Source organism: Apis florea, unplaced genomic scaffold, assembly GCF_048593485.1.
Source record: "Apis florea isolate Af1SG1 unplaced genomic scaffold, ASM4859348v1 contig_37_pilon, whole genome shotgun sequence".
NCBI lineage: Eukaryota > Metazoa > Arthropoda > Insecta > Hymenoptera > Apidae > Apis > Apis florea.
In genome coordinates this window covers 222,740-245,458 of record NW_028256861.1, presented here as the reverse complement: position 1 = coordinate 245,458, position 22,719 = coordinate 222,740, and the positions used below count along the sequence as shown (strand labels likewise).

General features: G+C 40.2%; 3 long non-coding RNA genes across 6 annotated transcripts in view; 1 reads left to right on the top strand and 2 right to left on the bottom strand.

Moving 5' to 3' along the window:
• Nucleotides 1-447: 447 nt before the first annotated feature.
• The window catches only part of LOC147656212 (uncharacterized), a 103,749-nt gene continuing 81,477 nt past the window's right edge, over nucleotides 448-22,719 (top strand). For all 4 annotated transcript variants that reach the window (XR_015294822.1, XR_015294821.1, XR_015294820.1 and 1 more), the window contains exons 1-2: nucleotides 448-849; nucleotides 1,308-1,427. This is a non-coding gene — a long non-coding RNA (uncharacterized LOC147656212). The remainder of the gene's footprint in view (nucleotides 850-1,307; nucleotides 1,428-22,719) is intronic.
• Nucleotides 5,765-9,150, bottom strand: LOC147656215 (uncharacterized). The gene is made up of 7 exons (XR_015294825.1): nucleotides 9,068-9,150; nucleotides 8,632-8,932; nucleotides 7,702-7,961; nucleotides 7,274-7,625; nucleotides 6,935-7,154; nucleotides 6,785-6,859; nucleotides 5,765-6,713 (listed from the first exon to the last, which is right to left on the bottom strand). It is a non-coding gene; the product is annotated as an uncharacterized LOC147656215 (long non-coding RNA).
• Nucleotides 15,402-17,120, bottom strand: LOC147656214 (uncharacterized). The gene is made up of 4 exons (XR_015294826.1): nucleotides 16,877-17,120; nucleotides 16,392-16,589; nucleotides 15,929-16,166; nucleotides 15,402-15,866 (listed from the first exon to the last, which is right to left on the bottom strand). It is a non-coding gene; the product is annotated as an uncharacterized LOC147656214 (long non-coding RNA).

Sequence of the window (22,719 nt, the reverse complement as noted above, 5' to 3'; positions counted from 1 at the left end):
GGGCATCGAGAACAAGACGAAGAGCCAGAAAGATAATATAATTCGAACAATTCACGTCTCGCACTAGCGGGTGTTCTGCACATCAGAGCAGCGACGATGATCCACGTTAGAAATGAAAAATCTCGCCAAAATCATGGAAGAGCGGGGCTGCAAGAGCCAAGTGGTGACGAGACCGATTCAAAACTGGCGCCGTTTTCGTGGTGGCCGGCAGCCATTAGGTTGCCCCGTGACATTCAGAGGGAGAGGATGATGGTTCCATCGAGAGTAGGTAGTGCCTAGACGGGGCTCCACCCAGCACTTAGTTCACGTCGTGACTGTGGCCCGGGGCACGGCCGTTTCCAGGGTACAGTCACGCCCCTGCCGTGCCGGCACTGTACTCCGATTCGCTGGCCCATATCTCATCTGGTCCATCGCATTAGCCTAATCTGCCAACTACGAGAGAATAGAGGGACCTCTTGCCGTGCGAGAGAGAGTCGGTCGAGGAGAGTTGCGGGGGAGAGAGAAGGGGAAAAAAAAAAAAAAAAAGGAACGACAAAAACGACAAAAACGCGGCCATCGATGCGTGTGCCACCATCCGCGACGCGGGATCGCTTGGTGAGGTGCTGCCATCTTCGCGGCCGAACCGCGAACGCGACCGATCGATTTTTTTTCTAACCGCGAGCTCCTCCGTTTCGATACCATCATCTTTTTGCCAGAGATGTCGTAGAGAGCGCTACTTTTTTTCCCTCCCCCTCTTTTCTTTTTCGGTGATTCGATGATGATCGGAGGATTGTCCCGTCGATCGAGATGCCATCTTTGAATCGGTGGTGATGGAAGAGGCGCGGTGGCGGACATGTTGGATTCGATGAGGTAACGTTGCTTCACGTTTTTCACGACGAGATTTTTCATTTGCGCTCTTGCATATTTGTTTAAAGCATGCCTCTTTTTCGCGAATGAAATTTTTGATAGTTGATCGAAGATTTTTCTTCGGGTTTGCATTTTCATTCTCATTATAGTTCAATTGGAATACGTTGAAACTGTGGAGATGAGATATCTGCGAAAAGATTTGTGCAAGCAAGTCGATCATAAAGTCTGTATAAATTTCTGTTTCGAATTTTTAAAAATTCGTTTTATCTTCCAACAGCACTTTTCTTTCACGTCATCCTGCACTTTGTCATTCCACTCTAAAAATCTGATCGAATTAAAGACAAATTTTGAGCAAGCGGTTCATCTATTCAATCTTGAATGCATTTTTCGAAGACAGAAAAATAATGACGCTCAAAAAATCAGTTCGACCGGAATCGTGCAATAAAGTTTTTGTGGATCAGCTTAGAAACACGCGTTCGGCGCGGTCGAGCGGCCAGTTTGCGTCTCACGACGGACGAGGAAGCAGCTTGTCGTCGCAGTTCGACTTTCCACCCTGTCCCCAGCCATTGTCGGCCAAGTCGGTGAGTACCTTCTGCATGCCACGCAATTTTCATGCCTCCGTTTTCTTTTGTGTTCCATTCACCCGATTCCGACCTCGGCCCTGTCCCCATTTTCTGCGGTGGCCGAGGACCGACGGAAAACCGAATTTCACCGAGCTCATTGTTCCCCTTGGAAATTAAGCACGAAAATACGCACTGGTTCTTCGTCCAATAGTATAAAGATATGGACAAAATTAATTGTGCAAAGATTAAAGTTACATTTTCCAGTAATTGGTTGTCGCGATATCATTCTTTCCAAAATGGAAAGAAATCCGGAAAACAAAACTCTTTTTGGTAATTGAAAAAAATTGTAAAGTATAAATTCTCTAAATATGTCTAAAAGAAAAATGTTCAGAAGGATTCTTTATTATTCCTTCGTCCTGTTTCGACAAATGTGTTTAAAGTAGAGTTTCCTCGAGATTCGACCAATTTCTCTTCCCTGAAAAATAAATTTTACGACGGTTAAAATTAGCATAAGCACATTGTCTACCGTACCTTGCCAGTATGTTCACGAGAGCTCACGTCTCCACTTTTCAATTGGCCGGCATAAATCTTCATTTTCTCGTTCAACAAGGCCAGGTTCGGCGAGGAAAAAAGCCAGATGTCGAATATTGCGACGAATTTTCGGCCCCCATAAATTGCTCCAGTTTTTCGCCAACACGTGTGTATGCTGGAACAATCGGCGGTTTTCCTTTTATCCCGGGAACAGACCTGCGAAAGGCTCCTCCGCCATTACGTGGTGAGACGTTCTCGAGACGTTGGTGAAATACGTTTCGCGTAACGGTGAAACGAAAGGAAGAAAAACGTGAGAGTAATTGACCGAATCGAGTTCTTAAACGGGCGCTGAGAAATCTTCCTTCTTCTTTGTGTACCTTCCTGAAATAGAAGTGGTTGAAGGCAGCTTATGAAGATAAGGAAATAGGGATGTAGAGATATTTTTTTTTTTTTTAAAGAAATACTTCTCTGCAATGTGTATTGGCTGAATTGACTGTTTAAGTGGGTGTCGAGTGAACTTGGTTGAAATGGAACGTGGTTCATTAATACAAGATGTTTCTTGTTAAGAAAGGATTTCGAGAACGTGTCTGAATATGCATCGATCGAGTCGAGCTCAATTTTCAAATTGTGTGAAACCTTCCTCTCCTGTGTCTTTCTTGTCTACGTTTTCCTGAAACAGAAATGAGAGTTTAGTTGAGAATGTAAGTGGTCGCAGAAAGTGAGATATTTCTTGAGCAGTTTCTTTGTGAAGATACTTATATCAACGTTCAAAGAAAATAAATAAAATTGCCAATAAGAAAAGAATAGAAAAGAATAGAAAATTCAATATTATTTTATATTACCTGTGTAAATCTTGTGATTTCCAAACTTTTGAGTAATCCAATTAAATAAACCAACCGATAGATACAATTATTTACACGGATAGAGACGATACAAAAAAATCGACGATACACAAGATTTTTAAGAAACTTTTTCTAAAAGTCACATCACTCTCTAGGTTATTCTCAACCTCTCAAGAATTCGCACCTTATTACACGTACAGCTCGTTATAATTTGAAATTATTTCCACGAGGAGAATCAACTCGTTATCTCGAGATATCGACACCAAACATCTCGTACACGCGATTTCGTTTCGAGGTTTAAACACACTGGCGCCTGATGGCGCGAAGTTTCGAGATCGGCGGTCTCGATCTCTTTTTCTCTCTCTCTCTCTCTCTCTCTCCGTGCAAATTGAATATCTAGAGGAAAATTGAAGCGACGATGGATGATAGGGTGGCGAGGTATCTTAAGTGTTCGTTTAAATTAATTTCTCGCGGTTGTTAAAGGCCTAAAGCGCGGGCATTAGTTATTAGGCGGCTGGTGTTAATTATTGGATGAAATGAAGTAAAATAGTGTATTGTGTGAAAATGAGCCTCGTTTCGTTATGGTTCCAGGCCCTCACGAATAAATATCACGTTCCATCAAGTGTGCACGCAATTTGTTACGCGAAACGATACGCGTGACTTGTACACGACGCATAAATTTTCGACGCAGGTGCACAGGTCCTTTTTTTCTTGCCCCTTCTTCTTTTTCTCTTCGATCATCTTGCTTTATTTTTCTTCGATGCCAATTCGCAGCCGTCCTTCTACACTTTTTCGAATTTGAACGTTGGAGATTGCGAGGCTTCGCTTCACAGATAATAGAAACGGCGATCCAATTGGTGATTGAAGACTTCTTGAAGTTAGATTTTCGTATTTCTCCTCGTATATATATATATGTAATAAAACTACTGTAATTCGTATCGATCGAATGATAATAAAATAAAACTGGAAAGGTAGAAAATTTTGAGTTGAAAAAGTAGCAATTAATTGAAATTAATTTCACGCGGAAACATTGTTTGGAAATAAGAAGAAAAATTCACGTTATCGAAAGGATATAAATTACAATACAATCAAAGTGTACTTAGCTTTTGGCAGACGGTGTCGGTGCTTAATAAGCATCTTATTTATTAACTGACTGCATCATTACCCATTGACCTTTAGATCTGGAACGATTACGAGAGGAGCCCTCCATATATCCGCGAAATTATATATTACGCGTTTATCGTGTCTATCCTGTAATTTACATTATTATTAATTACGAGTTGGTATCTAGTTGCATCTAGATCACTGTAATAAACCGAATCCAGTCTCGTCGATCGCAATCTTTCTCGCCTTTTCCGCATCAGGAATTCTCTCAGAAATTACCAGCTCGATGTTTCAATCTTAGCTATCATTAAAAGCCGCGTAATGTGTCTTTAATAAACACGAGTGATGTAAAACCTCGATTATCCAGTTTTGATTTTTCCTATTACTTTTTCCCCCCTTAATGTTTATATATATATATATATAAAAAAAAAACACTATATTGGAAATGATAATTTAATCGAACATTGATCTTAGTTTCCTTTGATTTATTTTTTTTTTTTTTGAATTTGGAACGTTATATTATTTATATTATCCACGTTATTATTATATTATCATGTCATTTATATTACACGTTATTCAAAGGATTCTGATAAAATATAACAAGTTTAATATGTAAGACATTAATATCTTCACCTCTTCGATCTATCCTTTTCTATTTTTAAGTATTAAGTATACATTACACATTATATTATCTATATTTATGTTATTATAAAATTATTTTATCATTTATATTAAACATTCATTTGTTTACTATTGCATTCAAGTGTGTTTACCTTGCATTTCATAAAATAATTACTTCGTCTGAGATACGACTTTTTAACGACTATAAGAAATACTATAAGAAATAGATTAAACGGTGCTCCTATTAATAATAATTCACGTAAGTTACATTTGAAGGAAGCAAAAATTGAAGTCGTATAACGAATATAACGAATTGAATCTCTAGCTATTATTTTATATTATACTTAATCTTAATATTCGATAAAGAAAACGTACCTATTACAGTTTCTTATATTTTTTGACACTGCATAAATTTTTATACGAAAATCCTTTGATTTGTTCGTCATTTGTTCGTACAGCAAATGATATTTCACATTTAATAAATTGTTGTTATAATCACGTCCTCCATGTTGCAATTTCATTTCATTCATCGACCATTTGGCGCCACCGTCGTTTCATTCGCCTTTCGATTCGTGTTTATCGTGCATCTTGTTGGATTCTTCGGCTCCTCAAGCGCGATGGAACAAGCGGAGACGTCTGTGAGACATTGAGTCGTCTCGCTGACAAATGGCCGCCGTTTACGTTCCTCGACCGAATATTTTCGGTGTTTCTTCTTCGTCGTCGTTCCTTTTATTTCCGACTGAATCCGTGAACGATTCTCTCGGCTCCATTATGTTGAGGGGATCGAATCATCCTTTCTTGAAAGGAGACTTGATGGATGGAAATGATGGAGGATCGGGGAATATCTGTAGTTTTATTAGATTAGGTCAGTGTTTCTTTGTTTAGGTTTCAAGAAACAAATATAGAGAAACGTGTCGATAACTTTGTTGACGCAGTGCTTCAATTTTTTAAGATTGAAATGTTTTTTTTAAAGTTTGAAAAGAATAATTTTTGTAATTTTGTTTTAATTTTTGAATATATTATTTTAGGAAGGAATTTCTATTTATTATTAAAAGTCAGGAATAATACAAAAAAAGTTCTTTATTTTTGCAGATATATTTTTCTTCAAATTCTAACGATTCTAGTGATTCAATATTCCACTAGATATATGCAATATTCTTGGTTTTTAATATTATCTATAAGTAGTATTGTTTTTTAATAGTTATATCAATTGAAGTGGAAATATATCAACTTCATACTACATTGATTACTCAATGATCGTTTTAACAACAATTGCATTTATTTGCATTTATTTACATTCATTCTGACAATCTTATATCATAGATCTAAATGTCATTACAAAAGATATTAATTGATCGAGATGCAATTGGAAAAATTTGTAGAATCAAGTCTACACAATCTACAATAATAATTATTTTTGTATCTTCATATATAATTATAAATATTATTTTATCTTTGATCAAAGCAGAAGCTTGCATTCCTGCAACCAAAATTACATTTTTCTCGATACAAAATTTGTTAATTACTAGTCACGGCTCGTTTCTAACCGAGATTTTTACCCTCGATTTCTTTATATTTCATTCATTCGGCTAATGACCCACGTCCACCTCGGAAGTAGCACCTGTTCCTAACAATGACTTGTCGCGCATAACGGAGTCAAGATTAATGATGCCTTAATGACTGCATAAATGGTTTCGAGTGGCGTCTAAGTATAACTCAATTCAGACTGTAGAGAATATTCCGTGTGAAACGTAATTACATAATTACATATACGATTGATCTCACGTTTGATGTATTTTTTATCTGACAGCTTAAAATATCCATCGTATTCCTTTTTCTTACGATAATTATTATTTGATAATCGTCGTGTCGTCGAGAAATAATTGAACCATGAGAATTTTTATCCTTTCGAGGATGTAACAATCTATCGTTATTCCATTCTTTGGCATGATTAATTTGATTTCAATGATTTTCAATCAAACTCAAGATTGAAAGAATAATTGAAACAATAGCTTCAATAATTTTTTTATGTGAGAACAAATTAAATAATTAATGAACAGAATAATTAGTTTAATGCTCCTTAATTGCTCCTTTTTCAGATTACTGCCATTTAGTCGATAACTTTTATCTACTTCAACGTTATTACGTTACATACATTGATAATTCTACAATATGGCATTGTAATAACAACGTAATCTTATCATTCCTGAAAATAACTCAAAGTTAATTTTCTAATTTTCCTTTATCTTTTAAAATTCCTTAAAAAACTTCTCACACCTTACATCTTAACTAATTCTTTAATTTTCCTTCAATTTTCCTTTAATTTCAAAAAATTCTCCTTGCCTCTCCTGCCTATAACAAAGAATGTATATCAAAGAAAATATCACAATTTATTCATAACTCGATATATATCGTTTCATCACCTACCTGCTGAAGCCCATTTTCAAGGGTTTAAAGTGAAATAACGCTAGATTCCGCGTATCGACGGCAAAATGGCGGCGGCGTGGAAAGTTGCGACCAAACTTGGTCCCTTCAGTTAGATTTCCAAGTTAGGGAAAATCGAAAAGCCAGATAAGGAAGTTACCACGGATCCCGTTTGCAGCTCGGTTTGCACGCTCGTTTCCGCATGCGACTTTGGCCGTAATAGCTGGAAAAGAGAAACGATGCGCGTTAGCCCGTAATTAGCGAGCCACCGATAATCACGCGCTCCACGCGCAATTATCTTCGGAAATTTTAGAAAGCTCGTTAGCCCGTCCTTCCAATTACCACGAATACCCTTTTAATTACGCAATCGGCCTCCCGTTGTTAATATTTAATCGCACGAGAGCGCAACAACTCCGCCAGGCGAATTTGGATTACGCTGGATTTATGACCGGATTAAGGAGAATATTTCCTTTCCTTTTTTTTTCTTGTTACGTTTCTTTTGTTTATCGTACTCCTTTCTCTTCAGCCCTGTTTCATACAGCACTATTATTCGTATTATCCTATTTGTACGACGGATATGGCGAAAGGCTCTCTATCGAGTATATATTTTGTATAAAATGTCTTGTTGAATTTGCACGTTGTTTGAATTCTTATGGGTTCGTCTGAAAGATCCTATATCGAGTTTGCGTATCATCTGAAAAATTTTATCATGTTTGTACAAGAAAGATCCTTATGAGTGTGTGTAAAGAAAGATTCTATTTAATTTATACATTATCTTAAAGGTCCTCTTGAGTTTGTATGATATATCACACGTGAAACATCCTATTAAATTTGTTTAATACATTATCTGAAAGAGACTTAGCCATCTTCTTTACTTATTTTTATTCTCGTTCTTCTTCTACTTCTTCCGTGTACATTAATCACCCTTTGGCGAGACGTTGGACAACTGGCATTTCACTTTGATGACTGTTTGGTTCCTTGTTTCGTTGCTCTGGAACTTGGATGTCAAAGGGTCCATTTGGCTTCTTTTCTGCAAGACGTAAAAGATTAGTCGCGATATTACAAACGGAGTCTTTAGTAAAGTCAAACATTTCGCTTGTAATTTTCTTGTCAAGCTGTGATTTATGACACGTTGCGATCATCTCTCTGCGTGTTTGTTGAGAATTGGAGAATTAACATTGGAGAGACGGATATAACTGAAATGGAAAAGGTATTTATGAAATCTTCTTTTTCCTATTAGATTCCAATTTAAATTTTTGTAAATAAATTTATATTTACATTTAGACCTAATTAATTAGATAGATATGTTTTCCAATTACTGTACGTTTAGCTCGTTAAAGATAGTTTATACGTTCTTGTATATCTAATTTCAAAAAAAAAGAATCTTATCAAACTAGTAATAAACACGTATGAATTGCCTACAGTTTATCTAACATTTTTACCGATCCAATTTTTTCCAAGATTAAAATAATTATTCAATTTCTGAGAAATCTTAACGGACAAATGATGATAACCTCTTATAGACTTATTTATTAATTTAACAATCTTCGAAATATTACACGATAAAAAAAAAAAACAATCCATCGATCAATTCGTTACGAATAATAAAATTCCATACACCTGTTATACTACTCGATATGATCAGCTATCAATTTTCAACGGAGGGGAATACACAAAGGCCTATAATGAATTTTTATCACCTCCAATAATCGGCCTCCATTTTCTTCTCCCGCATTGTATCGCCGATATTTTACCCGACACCGTTAATTCCACGCTTTAATTTCATCCGGATTACCACGTTCTGACGTTTGTTGGCCGTTGCGTGGGCAGAGAAACAGAGGCAACCTGGATCCTGCTGTTTGTCGTTCACCGTTCCAACACACAGGGAATCCCGAGCCGTAACAACCATCGTGAATTGTCTTACACACGTGGCCCTTGTTAAACGCTCTCGACAGTTACAAGGCACCACTCCGTGGCCGTAATTGAAGGAGATTTCGGGAACTGCAGAGAGAGATAGAGAGTCAATGCCAAAATTCGACGATGATCCGTCGAGGAGAAAATACACTATCGTCGCGTCTTCGATCAATATTCGTCAATATTCTATTCAACGACTTACGAACAATTTTTTATTGTCACCTGCATCAACTTTTGTATCCTTCATAAATATCCTACGAATAACGAAGTAATCCACGATAAATATATACGATCGAAGATCTTGAATATCAACGTAAAATGACAACAATGGTACTAATTAACCTCAAACGACGAACGTTCGACACACGCGATCTCGAGATTCAAGATGGAGGCGAATTCAACGTTTCCCGCGAGAAACGGCGGGAAAATTTGATTAACAAAAACGGCGCATCGCTGAATTCCAACTGAAATAACGAAAAAAAAAAAAAAAAAAAGAAAAAAAAGAAAGAAAAAGGGACAAACGTGGGACCGTCGGGGAAGGGTGGCGGGATCCCGGGGCGCAACGAATATTAATAACGTGGCAAAGTTAAAAATGTTTACCGTGCGTTACGTTTGATACGAGGGCCACGAACGTGGCAGCAGGGTCCCTCGTGATTGATCGCGCGTCTCTTCGTCTCTCCCTCTGACAACGGGGTGTTTCCTATGGATATTGCTTTGGTACGGTGTTGCACGCCGACCATCTCCCTTCCATCGCGTTCCGTCGAGGCGCACCGACCATACCCGATCTGTTTCTATCCCCCTACGAATCAAATCTAACCCCCCCCCTCCCCCTCCCGTTCTTCTCTCTTGCTAGGGGTCCTAGACCCTCGGGCTCGCCATGTGCAGGCACGAAAATCATCGTCCAGGAATGTGGCCAGACGTTTCAACTGTCTGAGGATCTTCGTTCAATCCCTGTTACATGTTTTTGGATCATGCATGTACGTGGATGATAGAGATTTGAAGGGGCGCTTCTGGAAAGGGGAGTGAAGAGCAAGAATTGAATTGTGGAGAGAGAAAGAAAGTGTTTACAATACAGTTTTTTTAGATTTTCACGGAATCCTTCTGGGAAATTCGTCAATTTGGTGATGCTTGAAAATAAACAAGTTACATATAGATTATAAAAAAAAAAAAAAATAGAAAACAGATTTTTAAAGAACGTTCACGAAATCCGAATTAAGATTCATCAATATAATTAAAGCACGATGAAATTCTTAAATTGAAAACGTTCGAAACAAAGATAGATATCAATTTGCGATTAGAACGTGATTAAATTTTTACGAAATTAAAAATATCGAAACGAAGGACGATCCAATAATCGATATTAATTTTCACGATATGGATGAGAATAGATTTCGAATTTTACATGGTTAACACTCGCATTAGACGTAATGCGAGGCAAATGTTTTTTGACAGGGCCGTGATATTTAATATTCGTTAAGCCTTCCAGTTCAGCCACGCCCCCATATTAACCACGTTTTTTCCTTTTTTCTTTCTTTTTTTTTTTTTTTCGCCGTATTAACGCATATTCCAACGTTAAACGCAATAATGGAAATTGATAATCAGCCGGTCGTTAACGTCACGGCCGAGTAACGATTATTTATTCGTAACGATTTTCGTGGCTGCGTGATTCGCCAAGGGGTGAAAATCGCGATCCACGGTACCGATTAAAACTTTCCTACCCCGTTCCACATACACCTCTCGCGATGAATTCTCCGCTTGATATATCAGCTCCGACTAAAATTAGAATTTTTCTAATAGCCGACAACCTCGTCTTGGAGTTATCCATTTAATTTCATAAGGCGTATCTGTGTCTATTATAGTTCGCAAGATACGATCAATCAACGATTAATCTAATCCATCTAGGAGCGTGTAATGCAATTTTTATTATTGTCAAACGTGTCGCTTATTCACCAAGCAATGATACAACTCAAAAATTACTGTTTTTTTTTTAATTGTTGGCATAGGAATGCGTGCTTCTTTTTTTACACCGATTAAATTTTTCATCGAAAAATTTTTTGAATAATTAATTTCGTTCAATTAAATCGTCTAATTCAATCGTCGCGTTAAAAAATATAATTACACAATTTTGTATATCGATTGAAAAAGAATTTCCTTCGATTTTCGGGCCTCGATAAATTAATTTGGATCACAAAGTTACACATAAAGTCTCGTTTCCTATTTGTATTGTTTCACAGGAACACTGAAGTTTCGGTGATATTCCCATTGCCCCTCTTCTCCAGTTTGTGTATTGTAATTATTAGACGTGCTCGATGTTACAGAGGCCGACAAAATGTCAGATATAAATATCGTCTCAGCACGAGCCCTTCCCTCCGCCCCCGCGTGATCGTTTCATATTGATGCGAACACCATACCGATCATCCTGCTGCCTCGCCACCCCTGCTATTTCTTCCCCCTATTTCTCGTGCACAAAGGAAACTCGTACCACCATTAAGTAACAACTACATCACCACTTATTACGAATCTTTTCTCCCTAAAGGATGTGACGCATCGCGGTACATTGTACATCGACGACAAATTGTTAAACGATTGACCGAGAAAGCTCAAAACAATACACTATTTTTCGATCCATCCAATGACAAATTGGATGGACTCTTAGAAATTACATATTAACGCTCTGCACGTGAAAAATATTTGTATCCATTATGAATATTCATATTCGACTATTATTCTGGACGAATGAAAACACGAATGTATATATAAAACCGACAGAAGATTTACAAAGTGAAAAAAAGTCGAATGAACTTTCGAAACAACCTGTTATATCTTCCTCTTCTTTATCTTTTTGCTTCTTTTTTGGTTATCGAAAGGATCGGTCGTTTTTGGGCACTCGATACTTAGCCCGAGGAGGAAGCGCACTCGATGCAATTAATTTTGCTGTAGGGCACAACGTATCGCGATTAATCTTGGCGTGTGTTGGGCAACGGTGTCACAACGGTGGCGATCGAAGTCGTTTCGAGTAATTAGTCGTCGGTGGTCGCGAAAAAAAAAAAGTAGCTCGCGCCACGAAGCGAATGGTAGGTACCCGCGGCCATATAATTAGCCGTTTCTCAAATTGGACGTAGCTCGTTGTTGTTAGTTACGCTTAGTCGGTTGATAATCTCTTCTTTCGTTCGCTCGTTAATGAGCGCCCTAGCGGCAGCGCTCGTAATCTTGCAAATGGCTACCGTGCAAACGCGGCTAGACGATGACTGAGGGAGAACGATGAGGAGGGGGGCACAGGCCAGCTCAAATGAGACGGGAGACGAACGACCTTTGCGCGAGAAACGTCTAATCTGGCCGATAATTTTTGTCCGTGTATATTGCCTTCCTTGGTAAAAATTTCCTATCTAGGGTTTTTTTTTATTTTTCCAAGGTGTGTTGAAATATTCGAGATCCTAGACGATGGGCTTGGCGAATAGCGACGAAGCACAGTCTTTTTTACTAAACTTGTATCGTATTTAGGGTTTTTTTATTTTTCTCGAGACACGTCGGAGATTTCAGACGAAGTTAGAGAATCGATATAAATTTATTAAAAATTATTAAAAATATTGTAATTTATTTGTGTTAACAGTAAAAAAAAAAAAAAAAAAATTACGAAACTTTAAATTTTTCGAAATGTTAAGCTTTCGTCTCTGCTACGAATTATATGGAAATAAGTATCTATTTCAACAAATAGGTACGAGATACAAGAGACATTTGACTTTTTTCGCAAAATATCATTGAATTCTTCAATCTTGACCTCCCTTGTGACTATCGCGTTTCGAAACAGTCATAAAACCACTTCCACGTGTAAATTTCCTTCGGGATCGTTTCATCATCAGCCATTTTCCCAACCTCAAATCTGAATATTCGCATACTTCGTGTTAAAAGTCGAGATTCATTCCGTTACGTACAAGTTTCCTCCATGTACGTTGCTACCGGATCGATTAGTTTCTCTATCTTATGCCAATTTAATCCTAAATTAGCGTATTATGTCAAAAATCAAAGTTCAATCATATTTACTTCACTAGATTCTTTTATATTTGTCCGATTTAACTTAATCTAATCTAAAAAAAAAAAAAAAAAACGTGAATATTAACATATGTAAAAAAAATCAAGATTTCTTTTCATATTTATTTTTTCTTCATGAACATTTATGCTAAATCGATTCGTTTCTTAATCCTTGCTTAACCTATCCCCGAATATGAACATTTGCATATCGCGTCGAGAAACGAATATATTCTACCACATTTAAAACTTTTTTGCGCACATTGTTGTCCGATCTGTCGGTTTCTTAATCCTTGCCTAACTTAACCTCAAATATGCATATTCGCTTACCGTATCAAGAAACGAAATTCATCCTACCAAGATATTACCACATTTACAATTCCTTTGTGCGCACTGCTACCTGATCCATCGGTTTCTTAATCCATGCAGAAACGAACCTTTGAGCATTTGGTAGCAACTGGTTGCAGTAGCGAGAATTAACGATTAATCTTTCGGTCCGGTATATTGCGACTGAATCAGAGGGGACACGGTCGTTGTAAAGTGGAAGGGGGTCACAGAAAGAAGATAGGAGGATGCAACGAGGAGATATACGCGGAGAAGGCACGTTAAAGAGGGTACAAGTGGACAGAGATGGAAACGGGATGGGGAGTGGGGATGCAGAAGGGAAGAGAGTAGTTACAGACCGGGCATTATGCAAACGACGCAACAATTAGACTGTGGTCTTCCACCGGTTATTTAGTATTTAATATAATTTAACCCGTACTCGGCTATATAATGGCCATCTTCACACATTCCACCAAGACTTTCGAATATATCCAACAGGTATCCCAGTTGTTGTTGTTGTTGTTGTTGTTGTTGTTGTTATTGCCCTGGTCGGTTGGCAGCGTCACTTTCGAACGATTAATGCCTTACGAGATGCTGGATCTCTCGTTCTTGTTAACGATTAAGCGCCGATAGAGATCTCTCCTCTTGGCTTTTCAACTCGTTCGTCGGCGTGCCTCGAATATATCTGTTTGCGGGAATCTTTAATGATCGCAAGGTCTTTTGCGAAATACCTGTTATATAAATATATCCACAATTGTTAAAGACCGATTGTTATACATATTATCTGTTAATAATATATATATATTTTTTATAAAATTTAATTATGTGCTATCAAACAAACGAAAAATTTGCTACATGAAAAATGAAGGAACAATAAAACTTTTAAATATCGAAGACAGAAAATATAAAAATGGATACCATAGGGATCAATACAAGTCATAACGAATATTTGCAGACCAATTCCAATTTCGTTAACGCGATAAATCGGAGCGTTAAACCGGAATACTCGAATTGAGATGGACATCAAAAGGCCATCACCGCAAAATTCTTAGATACTAATGCCTTTCCACCTTCCAGCGCGGTATCATCCTTTCACGAATAGACGTTTTTTGCATAACTTGGCCGTAGGAGTTCCCCTCTCTCGTCGCCGCCATCAGCACCCCCTCCAAAACCTTACAGAACTTCCCATGTCCCTCACCGACTCCCTCTCCGGACGCTTTCCCCTCCCTCTCCCCCACCACTCCTTCTTTCTCTCGCTCCATCTTCACCTCTCTTCTTTCACCGACACCTCATCTTTTCCCTCTCTCTCTCTCTCTCTCTCTCTCTCTCTCTCTCTCTCCTCCCTCCCTCCCCGTTCTCCCTCTCTTCAACAGCAGGCTGCCACGACGGTGTACACGAGGCTCTGCGGCTAAGAGCAGAGCGACGTCGCCGACGCCACGCACCCCGACGTCGCCCTGACGCGCTCCACTGACGCTGCGGAGCGGAGATTAATGGCTTCGGACTCTGAAATCCTGGAAAATAAATAGCGGGGGCGCCGGTGGCGAGAGCGAGAGTCCTGTGGAGCAAGATGTCCCTCTCTCTCTCTCTCTCTCGCTTTCATTCTCTCTTCAATCGCCTATCCTTTTCTTTCTTTTGTACCAGTGGTCGATCGGGAGAAAGAGATGAAGAGAGATGAGATGAGAGTTGGAGAGAAAGAGAGAGAAAGATTCCCGAGGGACCTGCCTACCACTGCCCACCGCCATCGCTGTGTTCCCTTCTTTGTGAGGAACCTGAAGGTTGTCGAAGGGCTGACGCGAAAAGCGACCAGCGTAGAAATTTATCTGGCCGGAATGCTTTTGTTGGCTGGCCCGCTTCGTGACGAGGAAATTGAAGCCTCTACCAGTTTTTCTCTTTTTTTTTCCCTTTTTTTTTTTTTTTTTTTTTGATTGGTCGGATTGGATATAGGGGATTTATCAGAGATACTGGAATCAAGGCTTGGTGATACGCATTTGTTCTGATGGTTACACGATCTGCCATCTATACTATTCTGAAAACCGTATAACCTTTCAGTTTCAACCTGATAGTTTTTAAAATTTTTCAAAACGATGATTTTTAAATCAATGTATTTTGAAAAGAAGAATTATTCTTAAAAAAAAAAAAAAAAAAATTATTCGAAAAGAGTTCACAATTCAAATAATTGCTATACAATAAAATAAAACTATCTCTGTGCTGTATCTATATGAGAAATTTTATTGAAAAACAAGAACGTTTCAATTTCGAGAATTTCTTAATGAATTCCTGGGCTAATAAGAATTATTGGTCGAGGTTAATCGAAGAGAGTGCAAGATCTTATTTTCCTTTTAGTAATCCCACCTTAAACGACGCTCGTTGAAGTTATAGCATTAAAAACATGATGCGAATCGACGTAAATCGGTTTCGATTCAAGACTATAGTACACATTTTACGAATGAATCGCGAATAAACAGGCAGAAAATGAACGGTCTTTAATTCGACGCCGACTGTAATTTGATCTTATAAGCGAAATTACGTGATGTTGTTTATCAATCTCTCTTTCTTTCTCATGAATACCTGATTCGACTTCATCACCTTCTCTCTCTCTCTCTCTCTTTCTCTCTTTCATTCTCTTGCTCGTCACGGAGAATCGACCAAGTAATTTTCAGGTTGGCTGAATCTGTAATCAGAGTGAATTCACCTGTACAGAGACGTCGATATCGTGGGTAAGATTGCGCACACCGGTGAAATTATCGTGTACGTCCTTCGCTTTGTACGAGCTCCATTTTGAGATTTCTTCTCTGTCTTTGTTCGTTCTTGACAGAACGATTACACGGGATAGGATGTACGTTATGCATCCAGTTTTGCCAATTAGTCGCGTTAATTATAGATTTCTCGAACATCTTGCCAATTTATGATGAAATTCACGTGTGTCCATGTGTATCTTGATCCTGATCGAAATTCTTCTCTGTTTTGTTGTCTTCGATTCGAATCAATTACAAAATTAATATTCGTGTACGAAAAATATTTCAAGACAGTGATTACGGAAAGTATTTTATACGTTATTTTTTTTATATATACGCAGTTTAAATATCATGAATGTATGTCATACGTGGTTGAAAAAGAATGCAAGAAATGCAAATGGAAATTGAGACAAATACGTAGAAATACTTTCTATAATCATTCGATAGAAAATTATACTTACGAATAACGATAAATTCTTCGAACCAAAACGAGAAATGAAATCATCAAGATGCTTTATTCATCTGTGTCAACCCAATTCCTAACCTGTACTTTCCAACCACTTTTCCTGGTATCGAGTCGTCGATATATATATATATATATATATGTAGACTATTACGATGGTTAACTCGAGCAAAATGATTCTATCTGGACGAGTTCCCTGAAATGATCAACAGCGACTTGCTCAGCATTGTAGAAATTAACCAGGAAAAAATGATTCGATCGCAATTGTAGAAACGACGACAAATTACAAATTCTACGTATTTACGATCAACCATCATTGGACTACGTAATACGATATAACCTCTACTACCGTATTCTCCCAATTGAATATTTACTTGACGTAATGTTTATTAACGTTTAGAGAGCACAATATATATTTTACACCTTACGAAGAAACCGATGTCGAAAAACATATTTTTCAAGTAAAGATGATAGGTTACTTACTAACTTTCTATGCGTCGATAATCGTATCCAACGATCGAAGTAAACAAACAAGTAATACACCAATTTTCTTTTCGAACTCGAACAAACAGCGTGCACTTAGTAGTAGAGACAGTGAAAAATCGTTTCGCAAAGGCATCTTGATACTTTCGTTCGTAAAAAGCTTCTATACTTAGTTTGCATAATTCGAGTCGAGCGTCTGAACGCGTCGTGGTAGGCTCATGAATACCGTCGTTGATTGAGAATCGCGAATGTAGCCAGGGATCTCCGCGAGAGGGCGTCTCCTGTTCGTTAATTAACATTGTGTTTTATGGAGAAAGACGTCAAAGTATCTCAGACCGCGAACCCCTTTTATCTCAAGGGCGGCAACCCTTTCTCTTTCGAAAGAGACCCCTTTATATTGTTTACCAAACTCGTTATGCACAGTTTATGCTTGTCTCTTGATATTCTAATCACCACCTAAGGTCTTTCTTCCGCTCCTTTTTTGAAACTTTGAAAATTGTCGAAAATAATTTTGCACGATTTTCTTCTTCTTTTGACAAAAAAAAAAAAAAAAAAAATTATTCACAATGGAAATAGAATTTGACAGGCAACTATACTTTCCTCGAAAATAATTTCTTTCGTTTCTACCGCGATCCATCAAAATCGAATTAACGGCTCTAAACACAACTTTCCGCCGGAACTCCCCTACCATTTTTCCATTTTTCCCTCCGTCACGGAAGTTTTACATTCATTTCAACCGATCTCCTTCCAACATTTGGACAGTTGGAATGGAATATTCGAAATTCCACCTCGCTTTTAATTATTCAAAAATCTTCTTTTCGGGAAACAAACAATCCCGAAATAAGGAAAACTTTCTTTTTCCCGTTTTTCCATAAAACGCACGGGACGTAAGGTCGTATCGGCGCGAAATGAAGGAACGTGTTTGCAGATCGGAGGGATGGATCGCATAGGAATATCTAATAAGAAGCCGGGGCTCATCCATCGTGCGTCGTGGGCCACTCGGGAGCCTGTCACCGTGGGCGTCAGCGTGCCACGGCTGCGAGTGGAGGGGGGGGGGGGAGGGAGAGGGTGATTTACATAGTAATAATATCGGAGCCTCCCCGCGCCGAGTTTCGAGGCTCTCCTCTCGAATCTTGCACCAACGGCCTTAAACTTGTTCCCTAATACGCGAACCCCCTCCCGCCATTACCCTCCCCCTCCCCATCCCCATACTTTTCACGACATCGGCGATGAAAGATCGTTACTCTTCTGGGAAGAGCTTCCCATTGAACGCTTAAAATTATAACGCTTGCAAACTTTACTCTCTCGTTCGGCTTCTCCCCAATTTTCACCACGTCGCAGCAGCGTTAATCCCGCCCTGCGCCCTTCATGTATTTCGGTTTTCTTCGTCGATTCTTCTTCTTCTTCTTTTTTTTTTTTTTTTTTTTTTCCGATAAACACCTCCCAAATTAGAGCAAACTCGAATCGCGAGGCGAGATCTTTCCGAAAGTTGAAATTTCGTTCGGTCCGAGCGAGGAGAGGAAAAAATCGAAAGCAAGAGATCGAGGAAAGGTTTTTTTTCGGGGCGATAAGAGGCGGTAATCCGAATCGAGAGGAGGGTATATCTGCCTCGAGGAGGAGCGAACGATTGAAGCCCGTTTACGGAGAGAGGAGGTCGTGGGTGCCACCGAGCGACTACAGACATTAGTCCACTGACACCATTGACACTTTTATTAATGACGTCGAGATGCCCGAACCGCCATCCCTCCCCTTCGTTCACCCTGCTCGAGGCAGCAACCCTCGAGGCAGATTTTCCTGCGGGATCCAATCCTACGGATTTCTTTCTCTTCTTCCATTCACTCGAACAGACCCTTTTTTTCTTCTTCTTCTTCTTCCTCCTCCTCCTCCTCCTCTTCTTCTTTTTTCCCGCCATTATTGCGTATATACCTCTCCTTTTTCCACACTGCGACCCCACCCTTCCTTCGCCTCCGTTCATCCATTCCTGTGTCCTGGGACCTCGCGAGGGAGCCGCTCTCAAGTTACATTGAAAAATCTGGCGGACGGGTGAAAAATTGGCGATACCTATATCATCTATTGTGCTTCTTCCTGCCTTTGTTTTCCGCGCAAAAAGGGGAAGAGAAGGAGAGGAAGAGAAGGAAAACTGTATTTAACGCGGTTGCTCCCTCTTTCCAATTTTTCACTTATCGAAGATCATTGCTGATCAATCGGGAAAATGGCTCGAGACGTAAATAGGATAGCCACGATTCTCGATCTCGACCCGAGATTCACGGTATAAAAAATCCATCATCGGTCGGATCCCCTTAACGGCGATTTCGAGATGAAAACGCGAAGAAAACGGGTCTGCCTTTCAATTCATGAAAATCAAGGATATATATATATATGTACAGCAATCTCTCGAATCGTCACGTCGTCTTTGTAACACGATCGTAACGACGAGATCGAAACGTTTTATCCAAAGCCCTGGTCGCGCCACGTATTTCTGACCACGTTGCCTCCACACTTTTGTTCTCCACGGCTTATCCACGGATTTGCGGCCAACGATCCGCGGCGAGCGAGGTATCGTGAACCGCCTACTTATAAGATTTATTTCTACCCAAGTTCACCTCCCGTAATCGGCCAGATGTTTGAGCGCAACAAATTTTTCTCACCAATTTTTCCCGCAATAGATTCAACTCCTCGCTACACGGTATTTACATAGGTTTCACAAGGTTCTTGTTATAAAACAAGATAACACAAGATCGTCCATCGTCTGATCGATCGTCTGTTTTAACGTTCGTTCATTTCGTTGAGTGTTGGTTGGAGAAAGGAAGTAGTTTTAATATTTTGTATATTTTAGTTCCTCTCACTTAAGTATTTCGGTCTGAACTTCAACTTCAATTCCATGTTTCTACGTTAATTTTAGATTTAAAATTGTACAAAAATGCAGACCGATTCGCTAACAGATCATCAACTTGTCCATCTCCTTTCTATTGCTCTTAAATTTTAATCAATAAATGTATGTATAACAATTTTATCCATCTTAAATATAAAATACAAGTGTAAAATCTTATTTTTCTCGAAGAAGAAAGCGTGGGTCACCATCATATATCGTTAAAAAAGAACAATTCTCTTCTCCATCGATCCGAACATCTGATCTCCATCCCAACGAAACCACACTTTCGTGAAAGAAGAGACTCCGATCAAACGAGCCCTACCTCCCTCTCTCTCTCTCTCTCTCTCCTTCACGCGCTCGCTGATGGATGACAAATGGCTCTCCTCCACGACGCGTCACTCCAGGCGCTGCTCCCCCTACACGTGATCGACCATAGCTGACGTGATAGAGAGAGAGAGAGAGAGAGTAGGAGGAGCTAAGAGAAAGAGAGAGAGAGCGTGACAGGGGTGGAAAACGGGGGGGTTGGATAGAGCGACCTCGACAGGGGTGGGATACGGGTGTGGAGGGGCTGGGACGGAGATAAAGTGGGACGTCTGATCCTCCGTCGAGGCGAGCAAAAAGATCCTCGCGCGCTCCACGTCCCAGGAGACGGAAGCTGGGAACGAGAAAAACTCCCTCTGAGCCACGTCCACCTCCCCCCCTTCCTTCCTTCCTTCCTTCTCGTCTCATCGAGGAGGGTATACCGCTTTCATCCACCTTTTCTTCCAACCCCGTTCCAGCTGGAGAAAAGAAAGTTCGAAGGGAAAGAATCTGGGCTATACCTCATCCCGTGGCGGCCGACCATTAATTAGTTCGGAAGGAGAAGCGTGTGGGTCGATGCGCGCGCCACAGTTTTAACTCTTCGCCGTCGTCCACGCGTTGCAATTACATTCTAGGGACCTTCTTATGTAAACACGAGTTCTAGGGACTTTTTTGCCCCTCCCTCGGATCGAAACTTTCGTCGATTCGTTAAAGAAGAGAACGAAATTTCGAACGAAAGCGTGTACATTCTTTCCAAATTATACACTTATATCGTTTCGAATCTCCACGGCCGTGATCCACCGTGGCATTTTTTCCATCCCATCGCGGCGGAGGAGGAGGGTCGTTCCGACGTTTCAAAACGGCTCATCAGTCGCGCAACGTGTCCGTCTCCGAACTGGACGAAGATTGAAATCGAGAAATCGAGCAAAACGAGGGGCCCCTCCGGTTAGGCGTCGCAACCCAGCGGGAATATCTGCGCGGCGCAAGTACGACGCTTACGAAAGCGAGAGAGAGAAAGAGGAAGCGAGAGAGATGGAGCGGTGGCTGTTTGTATCCGAAATGAATTGACCGGTGCGCGGTTGATGGACGTAGCGGGTGGCTCGTTATGCTTACAGCCGGCCCGGCAATCAAGAAGAATTCATACGAACAACCGGCCGACGTGTCGCTCGTGATGGAGGCCCGAGCCGCGCGCTCCATCCATCTTCTCCCCCGCGCAACGCTCACCTTTTAATCGCGTTATAAAATTAGCCACAGGACAGGATGGTCCGAATAAAAATCGATCGAATCGAGACATCTTCGCCATCTTGGATAATCGTATAAAATGGCGGATCTGAAATTAAAATTCGTAAACACCATATGTTTATTAACATATATATATATATATATATAACGAGGAGAATGAAGCGGTTATCAGAAGCGGTTATTAAATACCTGTCTCTCCTTTTTAGCGGGTCGAGTAGTACGCCTTCGAGATATAATTTGCGGACACGAAGCCCTTCGAGATTCCCCTCCCTTCCTACGGTATCAATTACCGTATATAGGCAGGATAGGTCCTCCTCACCTCTCTTTATTGCACAAGATCGCAATAAAGACATTTAACATTCGAGCGTTTATTACAGCGTTTATAAAAGCGGTCGATAAAAGGTGGCGTCGGTCCGGTTGTCCGAGTTGAGCACGACCCCCGTTTAATATTTTACCCGCTCTCATTTTCGCCGCTCGTAAACTATTCATTTACCCCGCGCCTATAATCTCGATCGAAGAGCTGCTAGGGATTATTATATATATATATCCCTATTTCCTCCTCTCTCTCTCTCTCTCTCTCTTCTTTTTATATATTCTTTGCCTGCAATCCTCCTCCCTGCCAATCTTCACGCACGTACTACGCCCGGTTCGTTCTCCATTTTTCTTTGCTTGGGTGGGGGGGGAGGGAGGGAGGGAGGGAGGGAGGGGTAGGGTAGGACGATTTCTTCGGGTGGCCTTCGCGGGTATGTTGCCCTCTCTGGTGTGTTGATACTCGTCTTGATCGTCGTTGTTCGACGTCTTACAATTGCAATTTGGAATATCGTTCGAAGGAAAGTTGAAGTGTGTGTGTGTGTGTGTGTGTGTATATTAATATCGAGTTCAATCGAATTGTCAACGTGAGCGAGCGAGCAAATTTTCCAAGTTCGAGTCTCGCAGGCCAGTCGAATTTATCGATCGTTGCGTCGTTGTTGTTGCATTATGCATTTATCGTTGGACGAGAGAGAGAGAGAGAGAGAGAGAGAGAGAGAGAGAGAGAGAGAGAGAGAAATAATTACACGCGGTCGAGAGAGAGAGAGAGAGAGATGAAATTTTTCCGACCGACAACGAACGGGCAACGAACGGGTGTATTGATAAATTTCACAGGGCCATAGGCGTAGAATGGAGCGGGATCTGATCCCGTGGACACCGGCAATCTGCATAATGCGTATTAATGTTTATTATCGCCGAGGCGAGGGTAATCGGGGAATCGATACTTTGCGCTCTTTACTTATCCGTCCCTGGCTCTCTCTCTAAATTGCACACGCGCAACGATCCCTAATGTCTTAACTGAATACGGGTGAAACGAATCATTATCGTAATTTTGGCGTTTCTCTCTCCCTCCTCTCTTGTCCTCTCGCGGCGATCGATCCTTCTGGGTGGCTGGATTGAG